The 15,613-nt window shown below is 42.5% G+C and overlaps 1 protein-coding gene across 4 annotated transcripts in view; it reads right to left on the bottom strand.

The window, feature by feature from the left end:
- Positions 1–15,613, bottom strand: part of VEGFC (vascular endothelial growth factor C) — a 236,851-nt gene that overhangs the window by 39,354 nt on the left and 181,884 nt on the right. Inside the window, exon 1 of one of the 4 annotated variants that reach the window (XM_063336781.1) lies at positions 14,152–14,266. The exons of the other annotated variants lie outside the window; for them this stretch is intronic. The gene's annotated coding sequence lies outside the window, so the exon portion shown is untranslated. Of the gene's footprint in view, positions 1–14,151; positions 14,267–15,613 lie in introns of those variants that run through there. 4 annotated transcript variants of the gene reach the window in all.

The following is a 15,613-nucleotide window of genomic DNA, read 5'->3' as shown; positions in this document are numbered from 1 at the left end:
GGCTTCCTGAGCTTAATTCCAACATTCCCTCAGAGCATTCCTTACATGAGACGCCTAAAACTCCTCTCAACAGTCTTTAAGACCAAACGACACGTGCGTTAAAACCTGTCTCTCAGCAGTGAGTGTCTACACAGCGACCCAGACTCCGGGGCTGTCAAACTCAGCACCTTTCTCAGGGCTAAACACTCTTGGAGGGAGTTTTGGGGAGCACACGGACATTCCTGGTACAAACAGCAACATTTAATTTCATTTGCCCCATCCCTGGAGGGGTTCAAGGCCAGGTTGGACGGGGCTTGGAGCAACCTGGGCTGGTGGGAGGTGTCCCTGCCCAGGGCAGGGGGTGGCACTGGGTGGCTTTTAAGGTCCCTTCCAACCCAAACCATTCTATGATACTCTCCATTTACAAAATGAGTATTCAAATAGTAACCACAGGGAATACGTGGGAAAGGGAGCAATACTCTAAGTCTTCAGTTCCTACAGCTTTGCCCAGCAGCAATACAAAAGACCACGCCCCCTAAAGCCCCATCTCGATGCTTTAAGACAGCTGTGCCAGGCAAACATCCCTGGCAGGCACAATTCTACCTACTTATTAATATGCCCAAACTTGAAGCAACAGAATTTCTCAGAAAAAAACAAAAACCAAACAAATAAAAAGCACCCCATAACCGAATATACCAATATTCCTGATAAAACGTTTTATATCTGCTAATAAAGATAAGGTAGAAGTTACCGTTGCTATCAAATCTTGATAACGGTGTTAAGAACAGACTGAGAAAGCTAATATCTGGAAAATTTCATCCCACGAAGGAGTTACTTTATCTTGAAAGACAGATGATCTTTACCATAGACACAATTTACACAGACAAATTATTATTTGTCAACAAATGAAAAAAATAGCACTGATTTACATTTCATTTCTAAAGAAATGATGAAAACTGGAGAAGCCTCCCATTCTGTCTCTCGCATTGGTTTTGAGTGTGTGTTATGGGACTCCTTCCAAGAAATCTCCCCTCCTACTCCTCCCCATTCTCCTCCTCCCCCCCATCTTTCCCCTGGATCCTCAATTTTAACATCTATTTTTTTGGGATTTCACCTGTGATCTCATCCCCTTGAGTATCATCAGGGAAACCAGACCTCCTGTAACAATGCTGAAAGGATTCACGGCACTAGAAGAGTAGTCTTCTTACCAAGCCTAAATACAAAAACTGGAAACTGAAGACCAATAACGCAATTTTCCAGCAACATTCAAGGTTTTGAATTTTTTGACATTTTTGACACTCTGACATCGGCACACTCCCAGCTGGGATGTGGGGAATTAATTTGATGGTTTCTGAAAGTGGGAATGCATGTGTTGCTCTATACGTGCTTCCCCGCCTCCCTTACCAATAATAGTTTGTGTAAACCGCTAACTTTAACAAAACATTTAAGTTGTAAAAGCATGGTGTATTTGTGTGCTATAAACATACAGCATATTCCACTAAACTATTATTGGAATTTGGCACAAAGGTCTGAACAGAAGCAGGTTTGGGGGTTGGGTTCTTTCCTTTTGCTCTTGTTTTGGTTGTTTGCCGAATGCTGGCCGGCACTGGTTACTTTCTATTCCTCCTAGAATGACAGAGTTATTCACGTTGGGAAGGTCCTCCAACAGCCATCTAGTCCAACCTCCTGATCAAACCTCCAAAGGCAAAAAATCTACAGCCTCTCTGTGAAACTTGTTCCGATGCTTAATTATGCCCATAGAAAACCTTTTTTTTCCCCCCCTAATCTCCTTTTGGAGTCTCTCCTGTTTCACCTTACGGCCACTGTCTCTTGTTCTAACCCTGTGCACCTCAGTATAGAGCCTGGCTCCACCTTAGTAACCTCAAGTTTTGGAAGACAACTACTGGGTCTGGTCCTCTCAGACTCTTCTCATAGGGCACATGTTCCACCCCATCTCGGTGGCCCACTGCTAGACTCGGTCACGTTTATCGACATCTTTCTTGTATTTTTTACTTTTTTTTCCCCAAACCCAGACACAATATTTCACAGGTGATTTAAAAAGCATCAGATAGAGGAGGACAACCACTTTCCTCAATTTACTGGCTGTGCTCCTCTCGCTAGAGCCTGGGATGCTGTCAGCCTGCATTGCTGGTGGGGCACAACACTGGCTCGCATTCAGGTTACCATCTACCGTCTACCAGGACCCTCAAGTCCTTTTCTGCAGAGCAGCTCCCCAACCAGCCAGCCCCAGACTCTACCACTGCAAGGAGCTCTTCCATCCCAGGTTAAAGACTTTGCATTTGTCTTTATTGAATTTCATCAGATTCCTGCCAGTCCATTTTCCAGTGCAGCTAGAGCTCTCTGAATGGCAGCCCTGCTCTGATGTCTATCAATCAGCTACGCTGCCTCCACACCTCCAGTTTGGTGTCATCCAGAAACCTTATGAGGGTGCGCTCTGTCTCACCACAATGCACCTCTCCTCCTTCTGCCACTGACAAGGAGATAAAACAGGACAGATCCCAGGAGAGGCCCCTGAGAAAAGGTACTTGTAACTGGCCTCCAAACAGGGGATGAACCATTAACTACACTCTGGAACCCAAGCTTCCACCCAACCACACCATAACATCCAAATTTGAATACAAGAATACTGTGGGAGACAGCATCAAAAGCCTTGCCGAAGTCAAGGTAGGTGAAATCCACTTCTCTGCCCTCACCCACGGATTTAGTAATTTCTTCGTAGATGGTGATCAGATTAGTCAAGCATGGATTACCCTTGGCATAACCATGCTGCCTCCAAAAGGATCTCATTTACCAGTTCCCTGAATAAACCAAAATTTGCTCTTTTGAAGGACAGGGTGTATACTCTGTTACCTGCCTTCCTCACTCCCCTCGAGGTGCTGAGCTCCAGTAATTCATGGCTGCTACAAGCCAAGGTTGCCATTGATTATTACATCTTTGACCAGTTCTTTATTTGTGAGGACAGCGTCACCCAGGTATATTATAACCATTCTATATTGCATCTACATTAGAGTCCCTTGATGGTCTCCAGAAACCTTCTGAGTTGCTTATATATGTTGTCCTTCCAGCAGATGTCGGGAAGGCTAAAGCCTCCCCCAAGAACAAGGGTCTTTGAGTTGCTTAAATAACTCTGTCCTCATACTGACCAAATAATCTGTAACATACGCTCACCACAGTGTCACCCAAACCAGCCCCTCCTCTGATCCTAATCCACATGCAACCCGTCCGCTCCACTCCAACTGGTTCTTCATGGAAAGGGAAACCCCCATCCCTGCGTTCCGTGCCCGTCTCCCTACATCCATCCATCGCAGTTGTTCCAACGATGCCGTAGTGACGTGCCTGCATGCAGCGCTCTGCTTCCTCCTGACTGATTCCTCCGCTGTGTGCATCTCCGTGCCGGCATTTCTTCCCTGACAGTCTATAAACCAGAAGATTTATGTTTTGCTTTGGAGTTCTGCCTCAGATGTGACCATCTGCTGATATTACTTTTCTGTCTGTCATCCAAATTTTGGATTCTTTTCCCCCAACAAATTTTTTCCTTCTCTCTAAAATCTGTTTCTATCTCTCTGCCTTCCAGTAAGAAAACTAAAAAAAATTAAAAGTGTGTACAGACAATCTGACAAAGTAGCAGTTTGCCTGTGAGCTGTCACACTTTCAAATTAGCATTGCTACTTTTGGGAAAGCCATACTGTGGTAAATTAAAACGATGAAAAAGCTGTAGAAGCGTATGCATTAGCATGTTCAACCAGTATCACATATGCAGGCAACGGAAGGAAAGGCTATTAGCCAAACAAGGCTAAAATCTCTTCCAACACAGCGATTTTGAAGACTGGAACTGCAAACTGAAAAGCGTATCTGGGACTGGGTGAACAGCCATCTGGGTGCAGCTGTCCTGCACTGGTACTTCAACCACCTCATCTGAAAGTTAGCCGAGGGCTGCCGGCAGAGTGCAGTGCTGAGATTGCCCAACGTCGTTGTTTTGCCTGGGATACCCTCTGGAGCGGGACACGGGCACCCTCGATGGGGGTGCTGGTGACTCTCTTGAGCAACGGGAGGTCTTGCAGAGGGATCTAGATAGATTGGAGTGTTGGCCAATGATTAATGGGATGAAGTTTAACAAGTCCAAAAGTCAGATTTTGCACCTGGGAGAGAGTAACGCCAGGCACAAGCATAAACTGGGAGAGGAGTGGCTGGAGAAAGTCCTGCAGAAAGGGACCTGGGGGTGCTGGTCGGCAGCAGCTCAACAGGAGCCAGCAGTGTGCCCTGGCAGCCAAGAGGGCAACCCCCATCCTGGGGGGCATCAACACAGCATGACCAACTGGTCAAGAGAGGGGATTGCCCCATTCTATTCAGCGTCGGTGTCACCTCACCTTGGGTAATGTGTGCAGTTCTGGGCACTGCAATTCAAGAAGGATGTGAAAGTCCTTGAATGCATCCAGAAGAGGACAATCAAGCTGATGACAGGGCTGGAAGGAACATCCTGTGAGGAGTGGCTGAGGACTTTGGGTTTGTTCAGTTTGGAGAAAAGGTGGCTGAGGGGCGATCTCATGGCTCTCTCCAGCTTCCTGAGGAGGACATGGAGAGGGAGGTGCCGAGCTCTTCTCCCTGGCATCCAGGGACAGGAAGCATGGGAATGGTTCAAAGCTGCATCAGGGGAGGTTTAGACTGGACATCAGGAAGCATTTCTTTACCGAGAGGGTGGTCAAACACTGGAACAGGCTTCCTAGAGAGGCGGCCAATGCCCTGAGCCTGTCAGTGTTTTAAGAGGCATTTGGGCAATGACCTTAATAATTCGCTTGAACTTTTGGTCAGCCCTGAAGTGGTCAGACAGTTGGACTAGATGGTTGCTGTAGGTCCCTTCCAACTGAAATAAATAGTCTATTCTGTTCTAGTATCTGGAAATGCCCAATGTTAACCCTTCGAAGCTGAACTGCACGCGGAAAGGCAAGTCCGAAGCCACTCTCCAAGGAAGAGGTTCTCGGGAAAGGGAAAAGCAGAAAGGGTGGCTGCTTTAACTCTGACAAAAAGGCACAGAATGGCTTGCAATGCTTATGCTGCCATGGTTCAAGGCTCAGATATATTGGATACAAAGCAACAGAGCCCAAAACATTTCCCAAATCAGAAAAATCACCAGGGCCTCGGTTACCAGGCCTCACCAGGGCCTCCTGCCGAGGATATTGCCCAGCAAGACATGGAAACACTGAGCAGCAGTAAGGATCACCACCATCTTGAACTGGAATTCCACTTCCTTGGCCAAGGCTGCAGGAAAGCTTTAAAGAATGATGAGAAGAGACTCTCATTGCGGGCTATTATTTATAAGAAACGTATGCTGTTTCTCTTCCAGCAAGTCAACTGACTGATGGTAACGTAATATCTCCTTAGTGAGCGGAGGTCACTAAAAAGCCGAGATGTCATTGACCCTTATAGTTAGCTCGGAGAATCTGAGAGGAGGAACAGACACACATGTCCGATGTGCTGGAAAAAACAGTATTCATGATGACTACTGAATTGACAAACATATCTAGCAACTCCCATTGGTGGGTTATCGCGATAATATTGTAAAAATTGCAGATCACTCATGGCTCCTCGTAAACAAAATACTCTCAATCCAAATTTCCAGTTGTGAAGGCACTTTCATCCAGACTTAATACTGAGCACATTTTTTTTTTCCAATTAAACCAAGGAGATAATCCCCAAGGTTGAAGTAAAGCGATATACACGCGTGTAGGGCCGGAGTACAGATTAGCCATTATTTTAAATTTGTTTTTGAAACGAAGCTGTTATGAAACACAACCAAACATTGCCTGGTGACTGTTCCTATATGTCCAGACTCTTAAGCAAGACCGTATAACTGTTGAGTATAATTTCCTATATATTGCTTGGTTAGAGAAAGTTTTTAGAAGCTAGATCGTAGCACGGAAAAAGGCACGGAAGAACCAAAGCTGCAGGAGCAATAGAGCTATGTTCCCCTACGAAGGCTTTTTTTTTCAAAATTCAGACCAAAGCAGGTTGTGTAACATTATAACAGCTCTAGACTAAAATCATAATTATTTCTACAGATAAGTTCTGCTCGGTTTAAACTCTGGAAAGAAAAGGCAGCCCAACCCCTAGAAGCAAATTGAAAAACCCAGTCAAAATACACTTGAAGGAGCGATTCTGTCTTTACAGCCGTTGTGACCACAGCTACTCTGATTTTAGTAGAGTTCCGACTATTTACAGCAGCTGAAGATCTGGTCTTCCAATTTAAATTCTGTCTTGACTTTGAGTAATTCTGTTGAGGTCACCAGAACAGGGTCACTCAGGACATAAATTTGCCCCAAGGGCTTTTGTTGCCTAAGCTATATTTATATTACATTAATGTATAAACAGAAAATGCCTAACAAGTTCCAGTAAAGCAATTCATGTAATTAGTTTGTAACTTGTGCTTAGGTCTCTCAAGGGTTACTGAGGGTCAAATTAGAGAAACGTATTTCTGAAAAGCACAAGTCCTGAAATAATAAAGCTTCAGCTTACGTTTCAAACTGGTAGAACCTCTGCCTTGTGACTTCTAATAATCTTTTTCAAAAGCAAATGGATTAAAAGGATAGGACAAAGCACACCTGAAACCACGGAATATCATATTAAAAGGCAAATGGTAGCTTTGCAGGTTTCCACAAATAAAAATGCTTTAGGCAATTTCTTTTTACACCTCAGAACAGGAGAAAGCCACAAATAACACCACCACAAAAGGAAGACTTTTTTCATATATTCTAAAATAGAAAAAAAAAACCAATTCAAACTCAAATAAAAAGTAGGTATTGTCTATTTTGTACTACCTGTAACCTGTCCTAGTTTGGCGTTGAAAACTCAGTAAAACTTGCATTATATAAAGTACACACAAGTGAGCAGGATTGGGGCCTAGAAATAAAACGCCAGGAGAACAGATTAAGCTGTTTTAAGGGAGCTGATGCCACTTGTCACGCACACGAACGGCGCAGCCCTGTCTTCTTTCACAAGCAGCAGCGTGGTTCCATTTTAAAAAGACAAAAACTATGGAACTTGAAGGTCGAGAAACAGCACCAAGACGTGCATTATCTGTGAGAATGCCAGCGAGGAGAATTCTTTTTTTTATTAACCAAACCTGCCTGAGAACCCTAAAGAGCCACTAAAATATAATTGAAATAAATTATCAAAGGTCACCATGCACCAGTTGTTCATTTGGATAAGTATAAAGGCAGATAGCAGCCGTTGATAACTCTCATTTATTGGATTTATTAACAAGCTGCAGGAATGTGCTCGTTGCGTTACATGACTATGCATACTGAACAAGTGTTTTATTTCAACTTTACTTTCTTCCCTTTTTACACAGTCCGCAAGCATTTACACGATGCTAACACGTCACGATTTTTTTTTTTAGATCCTGTTACATCACACACAACATTTATCAACACGCCTAATAGAAAACCGAAAAGAAACAGCAACGAAATGCAATCTCCCGGCGGCCTAAGGAGGACAGATAAATCATGATTTGAAGACAACTACTTCTAGCCCATAGTTCACTGGATTTATATGTTAGTACAACAAACTTCTGGATTTTTTCATGCTAAATATGTAAATCCCGTCTTTAGCAGTTGCTGACAAAGCAGGAACGTTGGAAGCGGAGATCAAACGGAACAAAACAGCCAAATCTGTTTGAGTCCAGTCAACAATACAAAACCGCGATGCTGCCATAGACGGCCAGAATATCAAGCGATGTGGGCAGCCACAAGCACATCAACTTTAACGGAGACAGACATACGTACATATTTCTGGAATGTGGGCAGAAAGGGAAAAAATGCTTTTGACAGCTCAAGGATTAGCAAACCCTGGTCACACACAGGTATTCGTGATGCTGCCTTCGGCCTGCGTTATACTCTTAGATCACAGCGCTTCTGATTTGTGCAGATAAATTTCTAGTTTGTAACTGTAAAGAAAAAGTCCTTTGCATTCAAAAAGGAATTCAAGCAAGTCAGATAGTTCACACTGAAATAAAAGGAAATATTATTGTTTCTGATTTATGGGGGAGGAACAGCTGGCACTTATTATGTCTATGTACTCCATCTATCACCAGCAACACACAAACTCTGACAAACCTACCTTATGTCCCCCTGAATACAAAGCTGTTTTTCCTTTCCTAGACCAGATTGCTAGCTTATATAAAGTGGTGCAGCTCTAAATCCAGCCCTCTGTCATCTAATCAGTTCAAATGATTTACCAGGCACAAATTTATCTAGTTTAGCTTTTACAGATTTTTAGATTTTTTTTTTTATTATTATTATTATTTTTTTTTACCCCAAGTGATCGAGTTCTGCTCAGAACACTCTTAGACGATAAACAGCACTGGTACAACCTCAGCGGGTTTTGGTCAAAATTGTAAGTACAGTAGATCTACTACAGCACGTGCTGTTTACAAAGAGACAATCGACTGCAACTGGATAGTGACAAGAATGAAAAGAAGAAGGGTGGTGGTAAGGACGTTAATTAACCACAGAAAGATGAGGAGGACACGGCCTCTCACAATCCGACCACCCAATGTACGGGACGTCAGCGCTGGGGAACAAACTGTGCTTTAACTTTCCAATCTGCTGAAGAAAAAACGAAGCAGAACAGATTGTCCAGCAAGCTTCTGTCATGGGCTTATCACAATTTTTGGAACAGAGGATAGAGAAAACCACTAGAGAGCAAACATTTCCGAATTCAACTCAAACAGCACGGGAGGACGTAGTCCAGAATGCGAAGAAGAAAATAAAGAGTTTTTGATTGAGAGTCCATTAACCTTCAAAAGAAAGCTGATCTTCTAACTAGTGGAGAGGAGCAGCTTATTGACAGGTTACGCTGAGAAGACAGAATTATAGTTTTTAGCCTGTCTTTTCTTTTTTAAAAAAGGTCGATTGCAGTCAGGCAGCTGACATGATTCACACAGCGACAAAGGGCTTCAACTAAACCGCGGAAAGCATTCTCCTGCCTGTTCATCTGGATGCTTTAAAAATCAAATGACTTCGTCTAGTTTTCCCTAAAATACTTGTCAGTTTTGAGAGAAGGAACACCAGAGCTGCCAGTTGTGATCTTTGAGAGGGATAACCAAGCTGGAGGATGGGTGGTTGCAGGAGACTGGAAAAGAAAACCAGAGCTCCTGTCCCAGGCTCAACTCCAATGGCACAGACACGATAAGCAAACAAGCTGTTTGCAAGTTCTCAGGGAGTGGGAAAAGAAGAATCCTCTCCCCCCTACCCCTCAAGAGATCGTAAACATCTGATACAGCCGTGTATAATGCACAAATCATGTCAAATGAGCATCATTATCTTCTTCTGTTACGATAGGGAAATGGTTCATTCTGGTAAGGACACAGCAATGGCGATCAGATCATAGAGCCATAGAATGGTTTAGGTTTGAAGAGACCTTCAAGATCACCTAGTTCCATAAGCAGGGACACCTCCCACCAGCCCAGGTTGCTCCAAGCCCCGTCCAACCTGGCCTTGAACCCCTCCAGGGATGGGGCAGCCACAGCTTCTCTGGGCAACCTGGGCCAGGGGCTCACCGCCCTCACCCTCTGGACGGTAGTAAGCAGCATTCCAACATTTTGACGTGGGGAAGAGCCACACTTTCTCCCTGCGAGCCCACTGCCCAGCCTCACTGGCCCCAGCACCCTCCTCCCAACCCTGTAGTGTCCCTGCACGCCAAGGCAGCCACTGGCCAGACCCAGAGATCCAGCAGCGCCTCTGCTGCTCGGTGGATCATACGTACTGTTAAACTCACTGGTTCTGCAGCATAATAAAAATTTGCAGCCCAAACCTGCTAGAGCTGCACATCAAACTTTTGTACAACAACTTCTTTTTGGGGTTATTTTTTTTCCATGACCCTGCCCCATGCGCAATTTTGTGAGGTCCTCTGGCCAAAGGGACCCACTAAAAGATACCGATAAGGAAACTTGGCCCTTTCTCCAAAGTGTTGCACTGCTTAAAGGCTACAAGAAACAGAAACAGTTGTCATGGAGCTGCACTTCCTCTTACAATTATTCTTGAGAAAAAATATCTGTGTCCTTTCTTCTGCCAGCTCACATGCCTGACCCTTGTTTTCTTGGAAAGCTTGTGACCTCAGCGTGAATTACAAGCCTCATCTTGTCTACTCTGTAATTTATTTTGACTTTAGTAAGACTTTTTCCTTGATATTCTAAGATGCAGGAAATATGGTCTAGAGGAAGTTACTGCAAAGAGGGAAGCAAAACTGTTGGAAAACTGTACCCTATGGTGTTTATCAGCTGTCAACGGGAACGCAGCTGTACTCTTGGGGCTGGGCTGTTCAACATATCCATTATGGATTTGGGTGGTGGAAGAGGGAGATGCTTAAAAAATATGCAGCTGAGTACTTGGCCATAGGCTGTAGAAACTTTGAAGAACAGGATCAGAATTCAAAAGGAACTTGGCCAATAAGAGAAATACCCGAAGACAGAGAAAGATGACGAGATTTTGTTTGGACACTTCCACTCCTCAAGATCTTTTTGGTTCTTTCAAGCAGGAATACTCAACTGGACAAGCACAAATTGAAGCAGTTCCAGCTTTCTAGCAGTTCTCCAGAAAAGCCATCTATGAGTCACAAGCTGAAGACAAGTTAACATCTACAAGGAACAAAGTGAAGGGACCATTGTTTAGTCTAAAGAAGAGGAGCTTGAAGGGTTGTAAAGGGCTAAATACAAAGGAGGAGGAAATCATATCCATATTATCCAGGACAAATAGTAACAGACTTACTTAAATTTACAGCATGTAATATTTACATTGGATGTTAGGACAGAGTTGTGTTGCGTAATCTCCTTTTCTAGAGATCCATACAGGAAGGTACACAAGCAACTTTCCCCATTTGTCTCATAACAGTCTTCCCTTGACTGTCCCATGCAAAGACCTATCGTGGCTTTTTTGTTTGCTTTTGATCTAGACAGTGTCTCGCTTTTCTGCCGGTCTCGTGGTAAAATTGTACCATGACAGATGAACCCACAGAAAGCGATCAAGACAAATTTCTCTGATGGAAATAGATGAGCATACCTTATTAAAAAGTGTTACGAATATCTCGATGTACGTGCAACAAAATAAGGATATGTTCATTCAAAATTTCTTTTATTGTCAGGCTTCAACTAGATTCAGTGGAGCAAATACCGCTTCAAAATTCATGTGGACAGCTCTATATGGGCTCTATATGGGGGCTTGATTCCATGAAAAAGTGCTCTTGAGTGCAATTAATTGTATATATTAGAAGGAAAGAAGGGTCACTTTAAAAATGCACAAGAAATAATCCAATAGACTGACTTTTCCTTAAATGTGGTGGGTATAACCAGCCAACAAAACCTCTTTCTGAAATTATATTAAGTACTTCTAAATTATTATTTTGTGCTGCCTTTCCAAAATGGCCGCACAGATGTTGTTTGAACACCTGCTCCAAACTCAGGGCTCTCTCTGCCCTACTGCCACATGGTACCTTAAGAGGGCAGGGGGGAGGAAAGAGAATAAAAGGGAACAGATCTTCTTGTGACTAATGGATCAACCCCAAATGCTTGTTTAAGGTGCGGTATCACTCTCACAAGGAATATAACTACTGATGACTCTCAAACTACCATGTAACACCACACATATAAAAGTGAACATGAAAACAGGCAAAAATGCACTTAGGCTTTAAGAAGTTGAAATACAAGCGGAACCACAGCCGTGAAATGTAATTTTTCAGCCCGCAGAAGACTTCCATTGCTGTCCAGTTACTTTCTCCATTCATGAATTCAGAGATAAGCCACCCATCCCCACACTGGGTCTACATAAAAATGAATCTATGGCTTAGCCACAAAATGACCCTCCGTTCTAGCTTGCATCACGCCGACAGTCAGCAGAAGCCAGCTCTTTGTGTGAGAAACACTTGTCCAGTTGCTTGATTTATTGACCCACTACAAGAATCTTTAAGTCCTTTAGAAGGAGAAGAAAACGTAGTCTCAAAGCAATACGCTCCCAATACACGCACCTCAACACCAACATTTCTATCCAAGTCCCATACGCATAACACTGGGGATCATTCTTAAAGCTTTGCATTTAGAGGGATGATGGCTTTCTGAACAGCTAAAAAGGAATTATGGCATAATAAAAAAAAATTATTTTGCTATTTTGTTTAATAAAATATTTTATGACAATGAGGTAGCCTTATTCTGAAGTAATGAAAAACCTGGAATTTCATTAGTTTGGTGAAATACAAAGTAAATTGTAATACAAAGTAATGTAAAATAATATCTTGCTTTCACATAAAGTAAGGTAGCTTAGGACACACAAAAGTAGAAATTGTACCTCCTTCTCTTTAAAAAAAAAAACCCCAAAAGCCAGTATGTCACTAAACAATGCAGAAGTCCACAAACCGTAACTTGGACAAGTAAAGCTTCTAATTAAAAAGAGACCAGCTTTCAATGAAAAAGAGATTGCTATACAAATGCAGAATCTCGGTCCAAGCCCCACTGAAATCAATAATGAAATAGCCACCAGTTCTGGTGGACGAGGAGCCAAACATACACAAGGGGTGCCTGGACCTAGAGAAGTAGATGTGAGACGGGGAAAGCACGAGTACTGCCTTTGTGACCTACCATCCTCCAAAACAATTCAGCCGGTTGGTTGTACAGAAAGGGATCTGAAGTGGAAGACGTAAGAAGAGGAAATAACAGGCGGGGTATTAACCAAGCTCATGCAGTCTTGCTGCCGTTTGCAATAACTCATACGGCCCAGTCCACACTCAGTCATCTCCTCAAGGGAGTTTACAGGAGCACTTAAAGGAGCCTTTGCTATAGACCTTCTTTGTTTAAATAAGCCCACCATGTAGTGATAATTGGTATTTACATTTAGCGTATGTGCGTGGCTGCAATTTATCTCTTCTACATATCACCACAGCAAGGAAAAAAACCGTAAGCAAACACAAATTAACCACCACGAGTAAGAGTGACGAGAATTCTTAAAAACGAACGGTTAGTGATTTGAAAACAGGCAGACTGCTCATTTCAGATTGCTAATAATCAGGAAAACATCAGTGGGGATTCTAAAGCTTTCTTTCACTTCCCAAATAATGCTTTAAAGCAATTTAATATTTAACTACATTAGTGGTTTAAACCATAATATCACAAACAGTCCAGCAGTATTCCAAAAGTTGAAAAGTGAATCAGACAAAAAAACTACATCTTGCATTTAAATAACATGCTTTTTTAAAACTATGATTTTCTAATAATCAGAAGTGTTCTAAACTTCTAAAAATGATACAGGTATTCATTAAGCCCATCAAAACATGCTCAGTATCACAATATGGTTTTAATCTGAAGGAGAATTACTGAAATCAGGCTATTTGACTTGCATGACAATTTGAAGTTAGAGTAAGCATCTTTCATAATAATTATGTCATAAAAAACAACAATACTTGGCTTTTCAGAAAGACTTCTCCCCTATACTAGAGCCAGTAGCACTGCAGCTCTGGCTGAGGTTACATTAATATACCTGAGCTCAAATGTTTTGCTTTTCTGAACTACTTAATCTTAGGGGGAATAAAAAAAAAAGAAAATTCCTATTGGTCCCACTTTTAACACAATTCAAGTTCAATTTAAAGCATTTGCTAAAAATAATAAAAAAAAAAAAAAATCAAAACTCTTAAGCACATAATTTGAAATGCTCTCTGAAACAGCTGCATGTTGCATCTTAACTCTAGCTAATTTCTAAATAAATTAAAAGACAAAGCTCCAAGGACTAACCTCAAAAAGTATCCCCTCCTTATGGCTTCAGTTGAAAAAATAAGTAAGTAAATTTTACTGGCCATATCAATGGCCGTACCTTGTTCTTGCTGATGAAGCACGGGTTTGGGTACAGAAGGTAGGGGTGAAGTAGCCAGGGATCGGTTAAGTGGAGAGAGGAGCAACACTGCTTCCCCGGCTCGCTCTCTCTGTTTGGACTCAAAGCCCTTTGAGGCTCCTGCTCTTGCTACTCCAAGCTGTAGAGCAACAGATGAATCACATTAAAAGGCCTAAATAAAACCTAACAATGTTAACACAGCTGCAATAACGCGGCAATTATTGCTCAGACAGCACTAAGGCACACAACAAAACTACACACGTATCGCGCTTTTGAGAGAGTCACTAACCTGCGTGGCGTTTCAACCGTGCCAGACACGATGCGGTGAGAAGAAAAATACACAAACAGAAACCTTCAACAGTAAAAAGCTTTAAGATCTGCCAGGACACCGTGTTTACACATTCAAACTATTTTCCTTTCAAGGTGCACACTCCAATAGCCGAGCAACAGGTATTTTCCTTTCTGTTCATTGGCCTCATGAAAACCTAACCCAGGAAGTTTTGACCGAGCAGAAAAGAAAGCTTTCTTAGTAAGAAAACAAATTTGAGTCAAACAAAACCTGCGATCGGTATCACCTGTTTGTGGACATTTGCTTGGCATACAGACTACTTTTTAAACTCTTTCCTGATATTATTGTTTTGATTTTGGAATAGCTGGGAAGTCGTTACGTAACTCACAACACAGTATTACTGAGATTGCGGCGGCGATCAGCTCTGGGAAGACTTAAACTTTTAAAGACAAATTTTTTTAAAGTAACGTAGAGATATCAGAATTTTTTAAGAGCATAAAATGCGGCTGGATCAGTCAGCTATCTGCAAAAAAAAAATAATAAATCTACGTCCAAAAAGAATAGTGATCAAAATTACAAAAACAAATATATGGACAAAAAAATCTGATAAAATATATTAATTAAAAGTGGTTTCACAAAACACTAAAGCTAAACAAAAGACGGCATTAGATACTGTATGATAAGTCCATGCAGCTCTGTTGTGTCCCAATGTACTCAGCTCTCAGGATGGCATCTAGATTTTTCTGTTTGGACTCCTGTTTGGAGGCGCAATAGAACAGACCACCAAGACTGCAAATCCAAACAACCCATTTTCAGTGAGAGGTGGGAAACACCTTGTCTGCCTGCATTCCTGAAGTAGCGAGGGAAACAAACACACAAAAGTAAGAGGTTTTGGGAGGGAATGAAATCTGGAACAACAGAGAAGAGTAAAGGAACTTGGTTTCATATCAAAATAGTATTTTGGACCATACAACTCCAGCTGAGGAAGAAGGAACTTCCACCTCAGCAGCGATTTAGAAGCAGGGAAATCTTGGTTGTCCTCCAAAGCTCTCTAACTGCTAGCCATGAAGGACTGAAGCAGACAAGAGCAAGGAGAGGCTCTGTAATAGTGTCTACAACTCCTAATCTTTTTTTGGAACCCAAAGATCTTAGAAACCTTCAAAAAACCCCAAGCTGCTCACTGACTCAACTGTCTCTGACAGCTGAAGTGAAGAAACAGTACAGTTGGAGGTTGCGAGAGCAGATGTTCAAGCTACCGGATGCGGGGGGTGTCTGAAAGTCCTGCCCTCGGAGGTGAGAGGTCCACCAAGGCAAGATGGAGTGTTCCAGCCGGTCTTGATTAAGAGAAGCCTACGCAGATTCCTCCCAGTGAGATCCAAGCACAGCACACCCACGAGTAGTGGATTCCTAAACAAACAAACAAAAAACCTCCAAACCCCCACAAACCCAAACAAACAAAAAA

The sequence above is a fragment of the Chroicocephalus ridibundus genome, chromosome 5 (assembly GCF_963924245.1).
Source record: "Chroicocephalus ridibundus chromosome 5, bChrRid1.1, whole genome shotgun sequence".
Taxonomy (NCBI): Eukaryota; Metazoa; Chordata; class Aves; order Charadriiformes; family Laridae; genus Chroicocephalus; species Chroicocephalus ridibundus.
Note: the sequence above shows the minus strand (reverse complement) of the source record. Positions and strands in the feature narration are given on the sequence as shown.